Source organism: Plectrocnemia conspersa, unplaced genomic scaffold (assembly GCF_051122295.1).
Source record: "Plectrocnemia conspersa isolate PC_06_02 unplaced genomic scaffold, ASM5112229v1 ptg000006l, whole genome shotgun sequence".
NCBI classification, from domain to species: domain Eukaryota; kingdom Metazoa; phylum Arthropoda; class Insecta; order Trichoptera; family Polycentropodidae; genus Plectrocnemia; species Plectrocnemia conspersa.
The window spans coordinates 11291673-11314293 of NW_028277170.1; the positions used below are offsets into that span (position 1 = coordinate 11291673).

Sequence of the window (22621 nt, forward strand, 5' to 3'; positions counted from 1 at the left end):
ATGTTTTTTATAAAATTTTGTACCGGATTTTTTTTTAAATCTGTTTAATATATTAAAGGTAATAATCCAGAAGTAATAACGTTTTTAACGAAAATAGTTAACTTCAGACTATTGAGTAGTAAAATAAAAAAAAATATTACAATCTCTTTATTTCACATAGTATCAATATACAATTCAACTTATTTCTTTAATTACTTTAATGCACAATTTGTTATGCTATCTGTGTTAATGAAAAGTTGCCAAAACCTCCAATTAAAAATAGTATCATTACTTATAAATTTACTAACTAACTACGACTAGGATAAAAACTAGTTATTTATTGGAAGCACCATTGGAGAATTGAATAGTAAACACATTTTGTATTGTGGCCTAAGTTGATTTTAGTTTAATAGGATCAATACAATTTGCAATTTGTATAAATGGCAAATTAATTGTTAACAAGAAATACTCTAATGCCTGCACTACACTCTCTGGAAGTTGGCCAAGGTTGGCCAAGGACGGAGAATATAGTGGGTTACTTCTTTCGAGTTCGGTTCAGCCTGCTCTAAATCTTTGTCCGAGGTTACTGAGAACGGGAGGTAAAGTGGGGGTAGTTCAGTCGACTTGATCAGCTTCGAGCGATTCTGAGCATTGTCGGCATTTTTCCGAATTAAAGGGACCAACGTCGGAGCTGCTCTTTCGAGCGCGAGCGGTGAGATACTTCCCCTTTCGCTCTCTCGCGTGTTAAGTGACGAGAGTGAGAGAGATAATGATATGGTATTTCGCAAACTAAGATAGAACGAGTAACTCGGTTCAATTTCAGTATGCGCGTGGGCGTCATATGGTTAACACGCATGTCGAGCGCTGCTATCCTACCGTGGGACGCATGTAAACATGCTTTTATGAAACTCGATTTTCAACAGACTCTTACTGACATCTTTGAATATTTTAGGGCACCAAAAGGGATTAATTATATATAACAGATATCGTTATTATATTTTTTTTCATATAAAATTAAATAATTAAAAAATAATTAGTTATACTTGATTTTGTTAAAAAAATCTTTTCGAATATCCTTATGTATTTTCCTAGATCGGTCACACATGTGGTGTTCGTATTCTAAAGTATAATTTTTATGCTTAATGGCATTTTGCAAAAACCGATTTTGCGTAAATTGAATATTTACGACCGAAAAGTTTTCATTGATATTGTATTGGTAAGTGCCCACACAAACTTTTATAATTATCAGTGGAGTAATTTTAATACAAAAAATTGCGATTATTTGACACTTTTTTCGATCGCGCGCAAATATGCCGGCTGTACGTGACAGCAGCTGCCGTCTGAACATCATGTACGCCACGAAGCGCGCGGGCATATGAAATTCGCGACAGTGTGGGCGCTTACTCGAAGTCGTAGACCTCGGCCGACTTCAGTTGTAACTTCAGTTCGGACAACTTCCAGAGAGTGTAGTGCAGGCATAAGCATAAAAACCGCGAAAGGTTGAAGGCCGTTGGCAAAAAGTCATAATCATTTTATTACCGTTTTAATAGATTAGTTAAAAATAATAAAAATACCAACAACGGCTATTTTGAAAAATCGATAAAATTTCACATAATAAAAATATTGAACTTGGTATTAAAAACTCTAAATGTTAACCTTATTTTTTTAATATACGTAATATTGAAAATATTTTTTTTGTCCAAAATAATCAGTGTCTGCAAAAATTTTGTTTGAAATAATCAGTGTCAGGAATTATTACCGAGCCGTGCAATTTATGGTGACATATTTATAGTAAGACATTGGCAAAGATGATTCCAAAAATATGATCTGGTGTTTATGGTTTTATGATGGATGAACAAGATGAGTGGTCCACTACCCAAATATGTTAAAAAAATATTGACAAGAACTGGAGAGAGAGTTTTTGGGCTCCCCGTGACTTTTGCGGAAAAATAACAACTACACCACTAGATCACAATTTATAGGAAAATCATAATTTATAGGAAAAATCGAAAATACTGAAAAATGCAGTTTGTTTAGTTTTATTGAAAAAAACGCCATTATTTCTGAATACGCCTAATATAAATAGATGTGAGTTTTAAAATTATTTACTCCAAAATATAAATAGAAACAGTGATTGTGATATTATCAATGTGTTTAATCATGTCCATTAAATATTACCTTCAGTTATTTAAGCGACTTTTTACCCAGAGCTTTTGAATATGGAATATTTGGAATATAAATTAAATTTAATCTTGTTGCGAAAAGGACAGTTCACTAGAAAGTGGAAAGAAGACAAAATAAAAATGAAAATACTGAAAAATGGTATTGATTATAACGACGTATTTCTCGGAACCCCTAATATTTTAAATATTGATGTAAGCTTTACACTCAAAAATAGATAGAAATATATTTTAGAATATGATTATTTAGGAAAAAAGATAAACAATAATTTATTTTAATTGTTTCATTGAAAATTGTTATTTTAAAATAAAAATTAAAGTACCGATAGTTGTCAATATTTTGACTCCGATTCTATATATATATATATATAAATATGGTTTATACTTACATAATCATAGAGAAATAATTCACGATTTAATTCTATAAAAATGTCGATATACCTGTAACAAAAAAAAAATTATTAATACAGATAATTATAAAATCATATATTTATACATATTTATCATCATTACATTACCATCTTGGCATAAAATTTTATTACGAGATTAAGCAATCACGAAATAATAAATTAATAGACAATGTTTGGATTGATCATTTTGGGTTTTTATTTGTTCTATAACATTAAGAGTTTTTGAGATATGAGCTTATGATTTGACAAAATATATATTATTATGTTAAATATCAGTTTTAAGGCCGCAATGGCAGTAAGCTTCCTGGGCTTAGATCTGCAATACGATTAATGAATTTAAGTCTGAGTAAATTACCCTGCCGGACTTTGATTGAAATTTTACGCGGTATCGTGAGTTTATTATATAGCGAAACACATAGCTTCGACCTTTCAGTTATGAGCATATTGTGTTTATAAAATAATCAGGACTTTATATTTAGATAATTTATAGGTTAAGCCTATAATTTATAGATTCACAAGATGCTCCTATTTTATTCCCAACACATGGCGTCATTTTGAGTATAATATTCCCAACTTACTGCGACGCAACTCCCACGACATTTTGCACCGGCATTATTGCTCGCGCTTGCTCTATACATAGCATAAATGGTGTGGTATCATTTCACTTGAATCAACTTTCGGTTTCGTTTCGATTGGGAACGTGCGACACGTAATCTGCGTCGCGATGGGGAGTTTGAGAGGCGCTGGTAATATCATGCTATAATTATTATTGTTATTATTAATAATATTACTAGCGCTTCAAATTTATATTTGATATTTAATAATACCAAATAATTAAAATACTTAATACTTAAAATACTTATTAGCATATAATTGGCACTAATTATAATATTTTTTAAAATAAGTTATAATTCAAAAGCAATGTTCTTGTATTATTTTAAAAACTCTCAAAATAATAGATTTACACTAAAATGTTATGGTAATTTTTACAACAAATCCAATTAACTTGGGACCTATAGAATCATTAATTGCTTAATCGAATTGTATTAGATAGCATAGAAAGGGTTGCCTACAAGATGTTCACAATCGATAAAATTTGAATAACTGAATTCGTCTGTAGAGAGGAATGGAACAATTCTTACGAGACAACCGTTTGTCGCAAATTAACGTTAATATACACATTAAACATGTCGCGTGTGCGTGCTTAAAGCATTTCTCTGGTTTTCAAAGCGTGTTTCGAATCAAAAAAAAAAATATCAGCTTTAATAATATAATTATTACGAAAGCTAATAACATCGAAAGGACTTTGTAATGAAAGAAAAATAGTTAATATAAAATGCTCCTTCTGATCCGAATAAAAGCATATTGAAAACGAACGATGATCTTATGGTTGCAAAATGTTTATAGCCTAATGCCTGCACTACACTCTCTGGAAGTTGGCCAAGGTTGGCCAAGGACGGAGAATATAGTGAGTTCGGTTCTGACCGCTCTAAAATCTCTCGGAAGTTGTCCGAGGTTACCGAGAACGGGAGGTAAAGTGTGGGTAATTCAGTCGACTTCCGAACAATGTCGGCAAATGGACCGAAGTCGGAGCTGCTCTTTCGAGCGCGAGCGGTGAGATACTTCCTCTTTCGCTCTCTCGCGTGTTAAGTGACGAGAGTGAGAGAGATAATGATATGGTGCTTCGCAAACTGAGATAGAACGAGTAACTCGGTTCAATTTCAGTATGCGCGTATGAGTCCTATGGTTAACACGCATGTCGAGCGCTGCATCGTGGTCACGTGGTCAAGTTATAATACCACATGCTTATCGTGGACTTCAACAGACTCTTACTGACATTTTAAAATAATTTTGGGCACCAAAAAGGATTAATTATATTTTTGATAGTATATTATTTTAACATATATCGTTATTATGTTTGTTCATACAAAATTAAATATTTAGTGGTACTTGATTTTGTTAAAAAAAATCGTTTCGAATATTCTTATGTATTTTCCTTGATCGGTTTATATAAATGTCACACCATAAAGAATTCTTATTTAGAATCGATGGCGACAAATTCTAGGATAGTCACAGATGTGGTGTTCGTATTTTGAAGAATCATTTTTATGCCTTATGACATTTTGCAAAAGCCGACAAAGATTTTGCGTAAATTGAATATTTACGACCGAAAAGATTTCATTGATATTGTATTGGTGAGTGCCCACACAAACTTTTATAATTATCAGTAGCGTAATTTTAATAACATGCCAATTTAAAAATTGCGATTATTTGGCACATCGCGCGCAAATATGCCAGCTGTACGTGACGGCAGCCGCCGTGCGGACGCATATAAGATTTATGGCAGTGTGGCCGCTACTCGGAAGTCGGTGACCTCGGCCGACTTCAGTTGAATTTCGGTTCGGACAACTTCCAGAGTGTATTGAAAGCATAATGTTTACTTTAATCCAGGGACCAGGTTGACCATAGATCAGCAATGAAACTGCTTTAATGATTAAAATGTGATACTAAAATGATGAGTGTTTAATAATTTTTTTGACAAGAATATTTTGATATTTATTTAATTGTTACGCCAGGCTAACCTAGTTAAAAATGATAGTTTTCCTTCAGTGATTTTATTGTTTTTTTTTTTGGTTAGGAAAAACTCAAGCAATGTTGAGAAACGCCGGCATCACGGTCGTAAAATCGGCACGGGCTATAGTTTCGAAATTTTTGCCATTTATCTCTTTCTCTCATACCGCCAAAAACGCGATTCGTGACATGGTCACGGCTATATGACTGACGTTTTGCATGTCATGTCACGATCACGTGACACTTAAACTGCTGTAGAGACTGAAACAAGAAAAGTCCTTCTCAGAGTTATGATGCGATTGAATTAAACTATTTATTACATGTGAAATACAAGCATATAAAGTAGTAGGCGCAAGTGTTTTTTATTGACTGTCCAGCTTTGAAATTGGACTTTTCAAATTGATTAAAAATGGTTCAACCAGAATGAATCAGTTGGTCCGTTTAAAATAATATCGATGTATATATTGACCTAAATAAAATTATTGACAATTTCACTGAAAATGGCTTCGTTAAGGGTTACCAATTCAATGCCTTATACTTTTCGTGTAATTCTAATAATAACTCTTTAAAAATTACTCGTGTGGAATACGTCTCAATAAACTTTACATTTTTATTATTTAATAAGATTTTATTAAGTCAATTGATTTTTATTATTATTATTATAAATATAATTATAGAAAATTTTTACTTAGTACTTTGAAATGGTCCATATGAAAAATGCCAAGAAACTGAGATTCAATAGAGTGATATGTTATTAGTTTCCACACATTGGTGTGAAAAAAGTATAATTGCCAAAACGGATTAAATTAATGTCGACATTGTATGACTTTGTATAAGATGTTTGACAAACGAACACGCAGTCGAAAAACGATAAAATTATTGAATAGCCGACGAAATGTGCAATCTTTATCCTCAAGCAAATCATAAATCTTACACTCAAGAATCTCACACGATAAACAACTCTCAAAAGCAATAAAATAAATCTGCACCGGGTTTGAGTTACGATTTACAATAAAACGAAACTATTTCGACCTCTGCGGGAGCTGTGCGCGAAATTGACCTCGATCTGAGTTGTTTCTATTTACTCTCTATTATTGGCAGGAAATAATTAACAGAACAAAACTGTGCGCTGTAACCATACGTCGACTACTGCATTATAAAAATAATTCATATCACAAAAGCAAAATAACCTGCCGATATCAGATGTTACGTACAAGATATTATTGGATCGAAAAATTTAAACGATTTATGTTGATGTTTATTCTATAGCATTATAGTATATGTATAAATAATATTTTAATATTTTATTAGCAAAGTTTATGGATTCTTTCACTGTACACACAGAAAGCCATAAAATAACTAAAGCCCTGCATCGAGGAATATAAATGAAAACTTAACAAAAGTCGTAAAAATATAAAGCTTATTTTCTATTACATCCTCATTATTGAAAACACGTTTTCGTATATGCATGCGAGTAATAAAACGAATTGCTATCAGCTAAATGGAAAAATAGTTGTAATCTGTAATCAGTTAAAAGCCATACAATTAATTGTCAACGAAGAAACGCAAATTTAATTTTGTGAAAACATTAATACAGAACCATTAGCTTCATTGAAAACTGAGCGTTGTGTAATTAAGCATAGATATAAAAAAGGCGCGTGGTAATTAAAATGGAAACTTTACTAAAAGCTTTATTATATCACAATTATTGAATAAATAAAAATCACAAATAAGATCGATATTAGTCAAATGCACTTCTAATGTTATTGTTTAACTACAATATTATATGATGAAAATTATATAAGAAGAAACAATGCTTTAAAATTTCATAGTTACATTGAATTTTACATACTAAAAATACTTCAATATTTATGAATGCACGAATATTTTATTACCTATATGTTATAGGAGTATTAAAGTGAGTATGAATTTAATAACTGTTATGTAGGTATTTAAATATATAAATATCTAGCATATTTGATATTATTATATAACAGCAAAAAATACTCGCTACAATATATTATAATTATAACTCATTATTCAAACCGTTGTCTTAAATGTTTTGCTAACTATGATATATGACATTGAAATTTAATATATATGTTATAATAATGTTAACAGTTAATGTAATATTATTATAAGCAATGTGTATATACAGTTATTTATATAAAAAATGTTGCCCTATTGCCTGTTAGTGCATAGAATATGAAAGCTATGCAAAACAATACATAAAAAGATATTGGCAACCTTTTTTTAATCTAGTAGTTATGGCCACGCGTTATTTAAATGCAAGTAAATTAAAATGGGTGGCAGTATTTCAAATATTTCAGTATTGATAAATTGAAAAAGCAGTTATATTTATCAGTAATACAATAATTTTATATTTTTAACTTGAAGAGAACAGTGTACTATAAAATATTAGTATTATATATTCACATCGTATGCTGAACAAATTTATTTATAATCTCAAATAAAATATGTTCCTTGCCCCTGATATAAGCTATTAACACATGTGTGTTATTATTATAATATTTTTTTAAAAGAATAATAAAACAATTTGCGAACACTACACACGTGCATAATTAATATTTATAATACATTCGCATTCTTTTACGCATCGTAGATTTTTCGTCATAAAAATCAGCTTTCTTTGGTAAAGTGAGAAGAATTTATTTCGATATGCTTCCTAAAGAAATCATTTTCTCTTGCCGGTGTATCGGCTAGTTATAAATTAAATATTAATTGATATGCATGTGTGCAATGGTAGCCAGTGTCAAATTATTATTATAAGCATCATAATTTTAACATGCATATAAATACCAAATAAAATAAGTAACTGTTCACATTCTTATATAAAGTATTGAGAAGCTAAACAATATTGTTAGGTTTTGCGTATATTAAGCAAGTTTCATGAAAACCCCTAAATATATATATATATATATATATATATATATATATATATATATATATATATATATATATATATATATATATATATATATATATATATATATATATATATATAACATTACGAAAAAATACAAATGTTATAATAGCAGTTATTAACTAGTTCATATTCCCTTTTGTCACATAAGTACATATGTCCTTAAACACATAGGTATTTGAGATTGGTATTATATCCATATAGTACATATATTTATTAAAATTGATTTCACTTTCATGTTGCATTAAAATAACGCTGCTCTGCAGATATATTTACAAAATATTTTACGTTATACTTTTTAGCAAGTATTAAGGAAAAAGAGATTTGTAAAATATAAGCTATACAAATTTTATGAAATGACAGATCATTGTGTATGAGTAGAAAGTTCCCATATTAATAATTATAGTAATAAATTACTTTTATGGTTGCACATTAATTAACCATCTCGGTGAAATCTTAACGAAGTTGATAAAAATAAATTGAATTCTCGCTAGATTCGTAACCTATCTTCGTTTGTATTATGTCGCGGTTTTGACTATATGGCAAATAAAACTTTACGGAGAAATCTAGTAAATGCATTCAAAGAATGGCAATCGCTCTAATGATATTTCTTTAGTTTCGGTCAATAAAGTCAGATAAACAGTACTGATGCTACTTTTAATGATAAGAAAAGCACGCAGAAATTTTTATTATTAGTTTAATGTAAGAGCATAGATTGAAAGCTTCGCGGCCTTTCTTAGATTATAAGAACAAATATTTTTCAAATTATATTTTAATATATTTTTCTTCTAATTCTCAAAATTTGTATTATAATACTATGATACAGGTCTAAAAAAATGTTTCTTCTTGGTCTATAAAATACTTTCTCAGTGAACGAAAATTGTTAAGGTTTAGAAAAATAAAAGTTTGATGGAGCTTGGAAGATGGAAGATGCATTAATTCAAAACAATGTATAAAATATCGCCGTTTTAAATATTATTAAAAAAATTTATTCTATATAGACATCAGTAAATTGACATTGTTAATTTTCTTCAGAGCATAATTTTGAGAGTTAGAATTGGAATTTTCCAACGCGTACCATGACGCTCGAACCGTATGATACAATACAAACTTTAACATTATTCAATGAAATACGGTGCTTTTCTAGGTGTTTCTTCAGTAATTCAATACAAACATCGAACTGGATTGTTCTTGACAAAAAATTACTCCTGAAATTTTCGGAATTATGTTTACTAAGCCTGGAACTATATTCCCTACTCTTAACCCGAATAGTATGAAAATAAATCAACTATTTTCCATGACATTACAAACGGAAACCGCAAATTCCTAATAATCAACAACCTAAAAAAAACAATAGTATGGAACTGAATTTTAAAAGATTTTTTGGAGAACACTTCATAATCGTAAAGCACCAAGAAACGATTTCATATCTAAATTTAAATTTCCTCTGCCCCATTTTCATTAGTTTTATATTAAGTTGTTTATTAAAATACAACCATTATATTAATAAAATATACTAAAATATATTCATACCTGACAGAGTTTACAATAGCGTATTAAAAAAAAAGTTCAATTCGAAATATCAGAAAATATGAGTGTTCACAGTTACAGTAATTTACAGAAATGTTTGATAATAACCATTTTCTACGAGAACACAGCGAATTATAACACATAGTTACTAATACAAATACGCTGAAAAAAGAAATGGATAATAACCGAACTCCATCATAAAAAGGTATATAAGAAATCTTTCCAGATTTTTCCAGTCACTAGTGAATATTTGGTATCTTATTTTTATTTTATTTTATTTTATTAATTTATTTAGCTTAATAGCTAATCTTTACATCTAACAATTTTAGTAAACATATATAAAAATATATAAAAAATACATAACAGAAAGAAAAAATGAAAAAATACAATAATAAAGTCTTAATATTATAATTTATTTCTATATGTACGAAGGTGTTTTTTTATTCCATTTATGAAACCCGTTATATTTTTGCTGTTTCGGATTTCTCTTGGAAGACTATTATATAAATCAAAACCTCCGTACATAATTCCCCTAGCCGTACTCGTTTTCTTATACTTAATTTTCTTTAAATTTTCTCTATTTCTAGTATTATATTTATGTACATCTTTATTTCTTATTAAATACTTATTAAAATATTTTGGTAATATATTATTTTCTAACTTATATATAAATACTAAAACATTCATACTCAATATTTCTTGAACATTCAACCATTCTAATCTATCAATCATACTTTTACAATTAGTTAATCTATTTTTATTTAAAATTACTCTCATTGCCCTATTTTGTAATTTTTGCAACATTTGTTTATCTAATTTATTTAACATGTTTAATAGTGTTGCACAATAATTAAAATGGGGCAATATTATACTATTGTAAATTATTTTTTTTGTATTTATACTTAATATATTTCTTAATCTAGATAATAAACCTATTTTTCTACTAATTTTTTTTAATATGTAATTACAATGTTCTTTAAAATTTAATTTTGTATCAACAATTACTCCTAAATATTTTATATTATCCACTATTTCTATACTAGAGTTATTTATTACTATTTTGGTACTATTATCTAAAACATTTTTATAATTAATAAACATACATTTAGTTTTATTCTCATTTAATTTAAGTACATTATTCTTTAACCATATTTCTAATATACTTAATTCATTATTTAAATTATTTACAATTTCTTTAATGTTATCACCTATGCAATACATTAATGTGTCATCCGCAAATAGATGAATTTTACATTTTTTCACGTTATTAACTATATCATTAATATACAAAACAAATAACAATGGTCCCAATTTAGACCCTTGTGGTACTCCATAAGACACTAATTTCTCTTCAGAATATACATTATTTATTTTAACTTTTTGTTTTCTTTTATATAAGTAATTATTAAACCATCTTAAAACTATATCACTTATACCTATACTCTCCAATTTCTTTAACATTATTTTTCTGTCTATTGTTTCGAAGGCTCTCTTGAAATCCAAGAAAACTGCTCCAATGATTTTGTTTGTATCCTTAGCCAATAGCCAATCATTTATCACTACTTGTAATGCAGTTTCAGTGGAATGCTTTTCTCTGAATCCCGATTGTTGTTCACATATTATGTTTTGAGAAGTAATAAATTCCTTTAATTGTTTGATTACTACTTCTTCTATTATTTTTTCTATACACGGTAGCATGTTGATTGGTCTCATTTCTTCAACTTTTTTACTATTTTTTATTTTAGGTATAGGTACAATAGTAGCAATCTTTAAATTTTCAGGCATTTCTCCTAAGGAGAGTGCTTTATTTATTAAATAATTTAATTTAGTTCCTATTATTTCCCATGTTTCTTTAATTATATTTATATCTAGTTCATCAGTACTAGTTCCTTTTTTAAATTTACATATTATGTTATGAATTTCATCTAATGATACTGATTTAAATTTACTAAATTTTACAATTATTGCTTTATTATTATATTGTACTAAATTACTAATCCTATCGAAAGGGTTAAGTTTTTTACAGACTAAAGGATGCGAATTACAGACGGATCATCAAAGGAAAACGCGTTTCCTATAACAAAGTCGAGCATCTTCGAACACTTCAATGTAAATTTCACGTGAAATTTATTTTTATCCATTTTATTTTTACTTAGGTAATAAAAAACTTCATTGATAATGAAGACCGTGAAAACAATGTGAAATGGCACTATCCATTTCTGGAAGGTTAACGATTTTTAGCAGCTTCACAAGAAATCCAGATCGGTCTGCAAAGATAATGATTTGAAAATGATTCGTACGCTTTTGGACACTTTAAGTCATTACATCAGTATACGTTAAAATATTAAATTATATTCGTTGTATTTATTTTAATTTTAAAAATATAGAACATGAAGTTATTTTTTTAAATATTATTATTATAAAAAAAAATAAGATAATAAATTTTCTATAAGTAGTTTACAGATGCACTACAAAAAATATGTATTTCTTAATTTTTTGCAATTACAAACCGTTTTTTGATCAGATCAGAAGAAACCACTCCATTTAGGAATCAGAAGATTGCAAAAATGTATGGAGACTTTCCACAGAGCTTTATTTTCACCGAAAATTTCCTAACGAAAATAAGTTATTTTGTATCTTAATTACTAATAATAATATAATTTTCATGCTATTTTACATATATAAAGATATCTACAATAATATACTGTATTATTAAAATCACATACTATAAATTACATGTATTTTTATATTTATCGAAATTTCTCGAGAATTCTCGGAAAAATCGAGAAGTGATAATGAGAACTCTAATTTTTTGATAAATGAAAAACATCGAGAAACCACAATGCCTAGTTGAAGCAATACACATCTGTGTTTTTAGAATTGATTAATTTTTAGTGTTTTTAAAAATTAAAAACTTAAGAATATTTTACTACAAGTATGAACTTTACGAATATTTGAATAACGTATAGTTTAAAAATGACTGAATATATTCGGTCTCTAGTAGTAAACATCCGTTTTTACGCTGTTCCGACTGTTACTCTGATTCAGCCTGATGTTGCGAATCTTTCATCAGTAGTAAAATATCTATTTATAAAAAATATCAGGATCAGCCAACCGAATCTATTCAGAATGCATTGCTCAAACTTTTTAGAGAAGATACCCGTATTCTATTTTTTGCATCTTGATTCACCGATATGCTCAATCAAATTAATTTTCAGTGATAGCATTTACAGACCTTCCACTGTGAAGATCATTTCAAAATATATTTTTCCTATGCTTAAATTTTGACTACTGTGTATAAAAGTCCACAAAAGTTACAAGTTAATATCTTAGACTCATATAATTATATTTTGGAATGATTAAAATGGAATCTATTTTAAAACACATTAATAAAAATAAGATGTATTGACTTATTTTTACTCATATGAGTATTCAGATGGGGTCATATTGAATTGCCGACAATATGTGCATTACATTATACCGTTACATACAACATGCAATTTCCTCATCGATTTTCGCTCATAGCGCATTGCGTTATCCTTATCACTAATTTTTTCTGTCATGACAACTGCTTGTTTCGCAATAACCGAATAGTTCACCGTTCAGGTTCGAAAGGTGTCGATCGTTCGCTATGCTAGTTTGTGTGATTAAGATACTAGGCGATTATTGTGCTCGCGCGGTATGCAAACTCCCCATTCTCGTTTGCAGCTGGCCGCTCGAACTCGACTAACCAGTTTTTTTTTCTTTTGGCCAATTGCAACCGGAGAGAACACCACACACAGAAGAGTCTCCTTCGCCGTTCGTGTTCTTTGTCCTTTAGTCGACTTGGTTGGCGTCCGTGGGGTTGCGAAAATTGATCGCGAGGGGAAATAGACCCCTTTCGGTCGCTGAGGGGGTAATCGTGTTTGCAGTCGAGCGGACATAAAAGAAGCAATGGTATAAAAATTTGTATCTAATTTTGGTTGTCAACGATACGATTAATGTATATAGCCGACATGGTATAAGTCGACCGTGAAGAAAATAAGGCTAAAATAAAATTCGAGACATTTTTTATGAATTATTGTACTTCATATTTAATCAGAAATAAAATTAATTTTGTATTTGAGGCGAGTTTAAAAACCATTTAAAAATCAGTTCATGACTTTCCACCCGCGAAAATTGACGGACCGTAAACTGTTAACGACGCAAAGCATTACGCAATGTCGAATATATGTACATAATAAATTATATGTATATACACATATATAGTAATACAATCGAAACGATAACGGTATGGTTTAACCGTTCTACTGCGGCTGAGCGTTAATTTATTTAGACGTACAAATATTTGAAAACATTTTAATATCTAATATCTACTAAAAAATGTATTTTATTGCTTGCTTAAGAAACGTGTAATGTGAATAAGCTTTAAAGATTCACTGTGTTTCCATAAGCATAATATATTAAAGAATAATATACTTTTTAGTTGTACGATATAAATACATATTATTTAATAAAATTAATTACCACGTGATAATCAGAAGGTTTCTTCACGAGCTTCTTAATTTTTTTATCACTTTTAAAGTTAATAATGACCTCTAATATACTGTATAATTATTCCTATCCAAATTACTTACATTACAAGAGTTTTAATATTTATCGCCTCATTAAATAAAAATATGACTTCCGTCGATTATTTTACTATCTGAATTTCGTGATATATAAATATAAAATATTAAACATAGATTTGATCAAGAATAATAATACACGTAGTTTGTACTAGGCATTTATATGCATATACCGTGTTTTATTATCAAATAAACACCATTCAATTTCTATATTAAGAAGTATGCGGATAGTATAAAAGAATAGAAAAAGCTAATACATATTAAAAAAACGAGTTTTTTTAGCGATCTCCTGTTTTATTTCACATTAAATTTGTTAATATGAAATATAAGAAAATAATTAAAGACCTAAAAAATAAGTAAGATATACTATGTATCTAGTGTACTCTCTTTGAAATAAATAAAATAATGAGAATGCGCGTCTGTTGTACATCTGAAACAAACTGCATGCTATAAGTTAATGAGAGTGACATATAAAATCTTCCTGTTGTTTATTATTATATAACCAAAAAGGAGCATGGATGGAAGACGGGTTTTAAAGCGTTGATTTTTTTTTACTGCTTATCAGCAATAAAACAGCTTTCAAGCATATCTTGGCTTGATCAATTTATGGAAAAAATAGCGGCATAGGATGCTATACATGGAATTGTACAATCTCGGTTAAATGTGAAGCCAGTAACACTTGTTAGATTGTGGAGAGAGATTTTTCCTAACGTGGAAATATGTGTATCAGATTCTAAAGGGACGAAGGTAAGTGATTTATCTAAAATATGCAGATTAATGGAAAATTTAAAATGCTTTGTAAATGTCGATCGAAGTTGTTTGATCGCGATTCAAATGAATGATGCAGATATCACTCAAACAGAAGAGAAAGGAAATGATAGTGAGAATACAAGTGAAGAAGACACTAACAATTATATTAATCACAAAACGGCACTGACTTTTGTTGAAATTTTTCTGGACTACATCGACTAAAAAACATTCGAATATAACGATGTAATAGCTATTAGGAAAAAATGGTACTGATATTTAAAAAATATTGAGATAATCTCAACTAGAATCACTGATTTATTTAATAAAAAAAAAAGATGATCTCTATTTTAAAAATATAATAGAGACTATCATTTTCATATATTTTAAACCCAAATAAAAATTGATAGTTTGTATTCGTGTTTTTTTAATTATCCGTTCCAGAGTATATTGTTAATATTTTTTTTGGTTTAGTAATAAAATAAAAAGTATCAAAACAAGGTACGAAACAATCACAAGAAGCCAAACGGTAGTTTAAACCCACACGAATTGACACAAGAGGGCGTTGTTTCATTTTCATTTCACATATTAGGTAATTTCATAAATTCTGTACAGCACATAATAATATATTCCATGGACAGGTTTAGCACCTATGATTTAACCAAACTATTAACATAAAGAAACTAGTGTCAACATACTTTTCGATATAACTCTGTTATGCATATAATGTTAATAATGAAAGTAAAGAAATATCTATAGTTGAATTTATAATCCCTAACTACTGTTTTAAATAAAACATTTAACATCAAAAAATACATTTTATATGTATATATTTATTATATGTATATCTATATAATCTCCTATAATGGAAACAACCTTTTTCCATCTTTCTATGAACTTTTTGATTCCATTTGAATAAATATTTGAAGATTTTGATGAAAAATGCAATCCCACCATACTGACAAAAGCGCCTTTTTACCGATAGTTTTGGTTTAGCAGTTAGTTTTGCAATCAATGTTTTTTGCAGCTTTGGATATACATCACCCACTTCTCGTGCCCAGTTGTAATATGTTAAATAAAAGCAACTTATCTTCTAATTCAATAAGATTTTGACACATGTACGCGCACAGACTTGTTCTCGTTACTTAAATCGTGAGGTATCCATATTTATAAATTTTGTCGATTTTTTAAAATATTCCTGCACGCTTGATCATTCATATTTGAGTGTATCAGCAATCTGCTGAAGCTATGTTGATTTTTTAAACTAAAGTTTCCTCTTTGAAATATCTTAAACCAACTGTTAGCGAACACTTATCTCACCACCGCACGGTGGGGTATTTGCTCGATCTGGGCGGCCAAAAGACGATTATGAAAATTTAAGCGCAGGTAAAAAAAAATTGCTCTGTAAAGCTGATAATTTTTCGCATAATAATCAAAAATTCCCCCACTCCTTGCATAACGCTAGCGCCTCCACGATCGGTCACCCCTTCGAGTGCACGCATCGTTTTCTCGGCGTTGATTGCATACTCGTACATTGGATAATTATTATTATTTTATTTGAGTACAATTAAAAATCCAAACCATTGATTGTGATAAAGCAGGTAAGCGTTTCTACGTTTCATAGCTCTTTGATGCAGTTGCTGTCATATTAAACACACAATATTGTTTTGAATAAGTACCATTTTTTAGTACTTTTTCCTATTTTTTTTTCTAATTTTGAGTTCATTTGTTATATTTCCCACCACTTTTTAATGTAGATTTTATATACAATATAAAGCTTAGGTCTTTCTCTTTATGATACATGTAAAATTGGCTGCGGTTTTTTGCGGTTTTTAACACATTGCATACCATTATTCTTAAAAATGGGACGGGGCTTAGTCGCGAAAGTTAGGACCTAGACGTTTTAAACTATTATAACTTTTTAATTAGGTGACGTGTTAACGTCAAATGTAAAATACAGTTTTAAAATGATTGTTATTTTTTAATAATATGATCACCATGGTAAAATCAGTAAACTTCAAATTGTGGATCGCGTACTAATAAAATAAAATAAAAATTTGTTTAGAATTACCAAATATACACATATTTAAAAATGAAAACGATACCGCGTATGATAAAATACTAGTCAAATACTTTTTCTTCTTAAAAAAACAGCAAATATCAAACTTTGCGACATGTATACAATTTATTTTTTATTTTTAACACTTGACGCGGCGAAATTCGCACGACCGTTCAACACGGAATTCCTTGTCCTCGGGCCTACAATTTAAGAAATACTTTAAATAGTTATTAAAATAAAATTGAATGAATTATTTCATGAGAAATGAAAATAAAAATTTTTTTTTAAAGGTTTTTTTTAAATAATGTTTGACTAAGAGCACTTATGGAATCAATTGAAGTGGAGAAATAAATTTGGCCGCCCAGATCGGGCAAATACCCCACAGTGCACCGTACATATTGCAAATGTTTTTCATTGCAGTTGTTGCGTCGTTTCTTTTGTAATGTTTGTACAAGATGCAAATTTGCAAAAATTATTTGTCTGATACAAAGCCCTCCATTTTATATATAAAAGAAAAAAATATTTAAAAGTCGTCCCAAAGGTGTGTGCTAACCGATAAAATACAAAATACGTGGTAACAACCGAAGCAAAGGACTATGACATATTGTGATATTTTCGTCCGGTACGGCTATTATTTAAATATGTCAATATATGTAGCAGTAAAACGGTTAAACATAAATTTGACCTATACTAAAATCTATCTGACCTTGCTTGCGATCTTACGTTAAATTTATATCTGAGCATTCTTGAGCGATCAGGGTTATAGTTATAATTAAACATGGAGAAATGAATCAATACATATCATGATTTTTTATTTTCAGATATTAAACTATCATAGGCCATAATAACGGGGCACCCCAATAAATGTGTATCTCAAAAAAATCGTGAAAATATAAATAAAAAACCGACTAAGGTTGTTTTAAGTGCTCATTTAGTAAGACCACCCTTAGGTATAATTACAGCTGCAACCCTTTTTGGCATACTGTCAAATAATGACTTGCGGGTGGACGAAAACAATTTTCTCCATTCAGTTTAATTTTGGGTTTGCAATTGTGTTAGGAAATCATTTTTTTTAATTTTGCCATAAATGTTCCATTTGATTTAGGTCTGGTAGCTGTGTAGGTCATTCTAAAAGCATCAAACCATCTACGCAAACCAACCCCTGCTTTTTATCAAAGTATGGCATGGAATGTTTTCTTGCTGGAATCGGATGGTAACGCGGTCTGTGCTTCGAAATATTTTCCAGTAAGAATCTGAAATGTCACAATTCATACTACCCTCGCAAGTGTACAGGTTTCCTACCCCTACTGCCATGCAACCGCCAAAATATTTGACTTTGGGTACAACGCAAGCAGTTAGATATTATTTTTAACATCGGTAAAAAGATAACTTAGCAAATATATAAGAACAATATAGTTCATCTACTATTCAAAGAGCACTATCATATTTTTTTCTCAAAAGAGAAGAATGAATGATAATAATGAATCATAGTTATTAGCCGCCTCCATAAAAGTGATACCGGTTGAATCAATAAGCATTATTTTTAATTTCAAGTTAAAGTTTTCCACAAATTCTCGTTGAGCAACAATTCTCAGAAGTACCACATAGAAAATTAAGTTTGAGAGCCGCAGTGAAAACACTTGCACTTATCGCGATGGCTCCAACATGACTGACCACCTTCCGCGGAACGACTATGAGTCAGTCGTGACAAACTAGTTAAACTAGCACTGTGACATCATTTAAATCACTTATTAAATAGAAGATAGGCGCCTAGGTAATTTAGCGTATAGTCCTACCGCTATATATGTATGTGACGAAGAAATGTGGTGACAGTAACAATATTGATTAAAATACTTTTGATAAAATACTTTGCAAACCTATTTATTATATGTATAAAATACTTTATTTTATTTGTAGAGCGGAATATTTTATCATATATTGTTAGTGTGTGCAATACGTTTCCGTACAGGATGCACTCCTGTGTCCGGAATGTTCGTAAATCGATGGAAACAGGATGCGTTCCTAGTTCCAGAATGTCTTTGCATCGATAAAACTCGCACTGAATAAATGTTACTTGCCATTTTTTATTTATTTTAAATCAATTAATTTCAGACTTTTCCCATTTCTTACTATAATATTTTACCCAATTTTCGCATTTATATAAACTGTCATAATTAATTAAAATATATATATAGAGCTCTCCTGTCTCCGGTTATTACACATATGTATATATATATATATATATATATACACAACAGTATTCTCTTTGAAACAATAGCGAGGAAAAAAACTTACTGCAATTTATGATTTGTGTAACTTTTGCGGTATTCGAATAAAATATGTATTTTTAATACCATGTATTACGAAACCTGAGATGACAAATGGCTTTAGCATTGAAAACCAAGGTGATGATTATACTACAATATAATGGATATAATAATGCCACCATTTGATATATACATATATATTATAATGTTTTAAATGCATTTCTAAGATTAATAATAAGAATTCAAGACTTCTATCGACATTTTAATTCCTGTTCTCTCAAAAGTGAGTCATGCTTAAAATCTTATTAACAAAAAAATTGAATGATTGAACAGAAAACTTATCGAATTGAATATTAAAAATAAATTGCCCGGTTTGATATATTGGTGTGAGACGTGGATATTGAGTACTGAGGAAGACGTTCGGGTTTATTTGCGAGGACGTTATTTGGCGCCATATGTACAACAGCGAACTATATGGTTGTATCAGGAGCTTGACGACATCAAGTATATTAAAATACAACGACTCAAGGGAATGCCGGATATCTGTCCCACAGGGTCGACTCGAAACATGCGAAGCGCCATTTTAAAGCCTGATGTTAAGAGCAGCACATACAGACCGTCACCGATACTCATAATTTGGGAATCAAATCCAGAGCCAAAATTGCAATATCCGCAATAATACGCCTTTACCCCGCAAGAAGTCCCAATGGGAGTATCTGAGATCTTGCCTCTTTGATATGTACAAGAGCTAAATGCCAATTCTCTGTATGCTATTGACACATCTTAATACGTCGTAACCTTATTATAAATCAACTTCTTGATGCAATAGTTCAATTGCTAGCATACTTCTGGATAAAAATGAAGTTTAAACCAAGGCGATATTCTTTACAAAAATAGATCAGTTCCGCCTTCTCAAAATCTTAAATGACTCTGGTGAAATAGAGTAGAAAAGTAAAATACATAGACAGTAGATTAAACTCAAAATTTAAAGTAGAAGAGTCCTGTAAACAATGATTTATAGCTATAGCAACTGTAGTTTAAATTTACAAGCGAAGAAGCAAGCTCAGTAATAAAAACAAATTATCTTATTAGACCGCTTGTCACTTATCTTGGATCAACGCGCATCCTAAAGTAAATAGTATTAGATTCCATCAGCGGAGCGAATAATATAGAAATAAGCCATGAAATAATATTGGAAAATCAGCTGTATGTAAATACAAAATATTAAAAACGAGCTAAGCTAAAAAAGTATAATATCAAATAATATCTTGCTTGTCGAGGAAAGCGTGCACAAGATTGTATTTTATTTTTATTACAAATCTGACCAGTATGACTTGGCGGGTCTGCATAATACAAACAAATATTAAAAAAAAAATTATAGTACACGCCGAAAATAAATGAGCACCACATATTTTTTCCAGATCCTCATAGCTATCGCTGAAACATTCATGTTTTAGTAAGCTCGTTAAAGCTCGTGCAATAAAAGTGTTCTCGAGCTCCGACGTCCTGGCCATGGTGAACAAGAATAAGGGATACGATCGTGACCTTACAGGGCACTCTAATTGAGAGATCCCTAAGCAACTTTAAAAAGTACTTCATTGAATAAACGCTATGCTGATATTGCAATAAATTGTATCCCAAAGTAAAACAAGAAGTACTTCGCTTCTCTGGGATTCCAGACAATAGAGTCATATTTGAGGACGCTATGAACTAGCGTATCGTACAGAATGTAAAGCGGCAATGAAGCAGACTATCGCAACCTAACGAGGTGCATAAAAATATTAACTTCTGCTTAAACGACATTCCCAAGCTATCGACAGAAGTATTTCTGATTAAAAAATCTTTACGAAAACTGTAAGAGAATTTTGCTGGGTTAGGAAAATGTGACAATGTGACACTTCGCGATGCTGAAAGGTAGTCGATTGTCAATCGACCACCTCTACAGCGACATCATGTATTTTTGTGAATAGATTCAATCTGAATTTATGCGTATACTTTGATTGTGTCGCAACACTTTAAGATCATCAGCATATATGAAGTATTCAGTAATTGATGTAGAGTAAAAAAAGCGAAGGACCCAGATTAGATCCCAGTGGTACTTTTAAATAAGCGAAATACTGACGGCAACAACTAGTGACTTGAAAAAAATAAGTAGTGTAACCTTAGGTTGCGAGTTAGTTAATTTACATAAGTTTTGAAATACAAGCATTTTTTTAATAGATTTTGAATAGATAAATGAGGGATGTCATGTCTTCAATACGAGCTGTACGTATTGCGTCACTTTGACGATTATTCTCGACTGTCGATGATTCTTTTTATAGTGAAAAAAATAATTTGCCACTCAAGTCTTGTTAGTTATGGATAGTGCACCTACTTATCCTCTAGATCTCGAGGACAACTTACTGGAGGAATTTGAGCTCATTAAAGCCAAGTTTCTTTCAAGGTCCTCGATGCCAGCGGAAAATTCTTACCATCTCGGCAGATATATTCTAGACAAGTCTTCCTTTATTAAGGATCTAGTGTAACTTTCAAAAAACTCAGCCTTCAAATATTAGACTCACAGAGGTATAAGCAAATCGATAAAGGTACTTAAGAAATGCGCGTTACTTCAGTAATACTTTAGTATTCCGCACTCTATTATATGGCTTTCATGCGTAATGAGTCAATATAATAAATTGCAACTAGAAAAAGTTATTGAAAGAATACGGGTACTATCAGTTCTTGTTTTCCCAGTGCTTTAATTTTGGGAGTGCTTGAATACGTTTCGTTGTCAATTCGCAGAAGTGTTTATATACTGTTTATTTTTAACAATTGATATGAATAATATCTTCGGATACAGAATTGATCGGATGAAAATTTCAATCAAAATTGTGAGGAATATTATGGCATATATATATATTTTTTTATATATATTTAATGGATGTAATAAACGCAGGATCACAAATGTGAATAATGCATATTTACCTGAGCAATCAGTGATTCCGCACAGGTGTGACGCCATGCCACGATGAATCACAAACACGCATACACACACCCTAAATAACCATTCTCCGCGATAGAATCGGTCTCGAGATGCCTCACCCAGTCGTGGCACTGTGGCACAAGAGTACAATAATTACTGGCTATGGCAGGAGGCTGAGATACGACGGAAACTAATTCAAGCGCATGTTTGACAATAGTTATATGCATGTATGCATCAAAACTAATAATATTTATCTTCAGATCTTCGGCCTTCTCAGTGGCGAAGGACAAAGTTTTATATGCCATATCGATGCTGAGCACGTAATTTAGGCATGATATGGCTAAACTCGAGGTACATCAACATAC

The 22621-nt window shown here is 30.2% G+C and overlaps 1 protein-coding gene across 12 annotated transcripts in view; it reads right to left on the reverse strand.

Moving 5' to 3' along the window:
• Positions 1 to 22621, reverse strand: part of DIP2 (disco-interacting protein 2) — a 94514-nt gene that overhangs the window by 55399 nt on the left and 16494 nt on the right. The window contains exon 1 of one of the 12 annotated variants that reach the window (XM_088188110.1): positions 2549 to 2600. The exons of the other annotated variants lie outside the window; for them this stretch is intronic. The gene's annotated coding sequence lies outside the window, so the exon portion shown is untranslated. Of the gene's footprint in view, positions 1 to 2548; positions 2601 to 22621 lie in introns of those variants that run through there. 12 annotated transcript variants of the gene reach the window in all.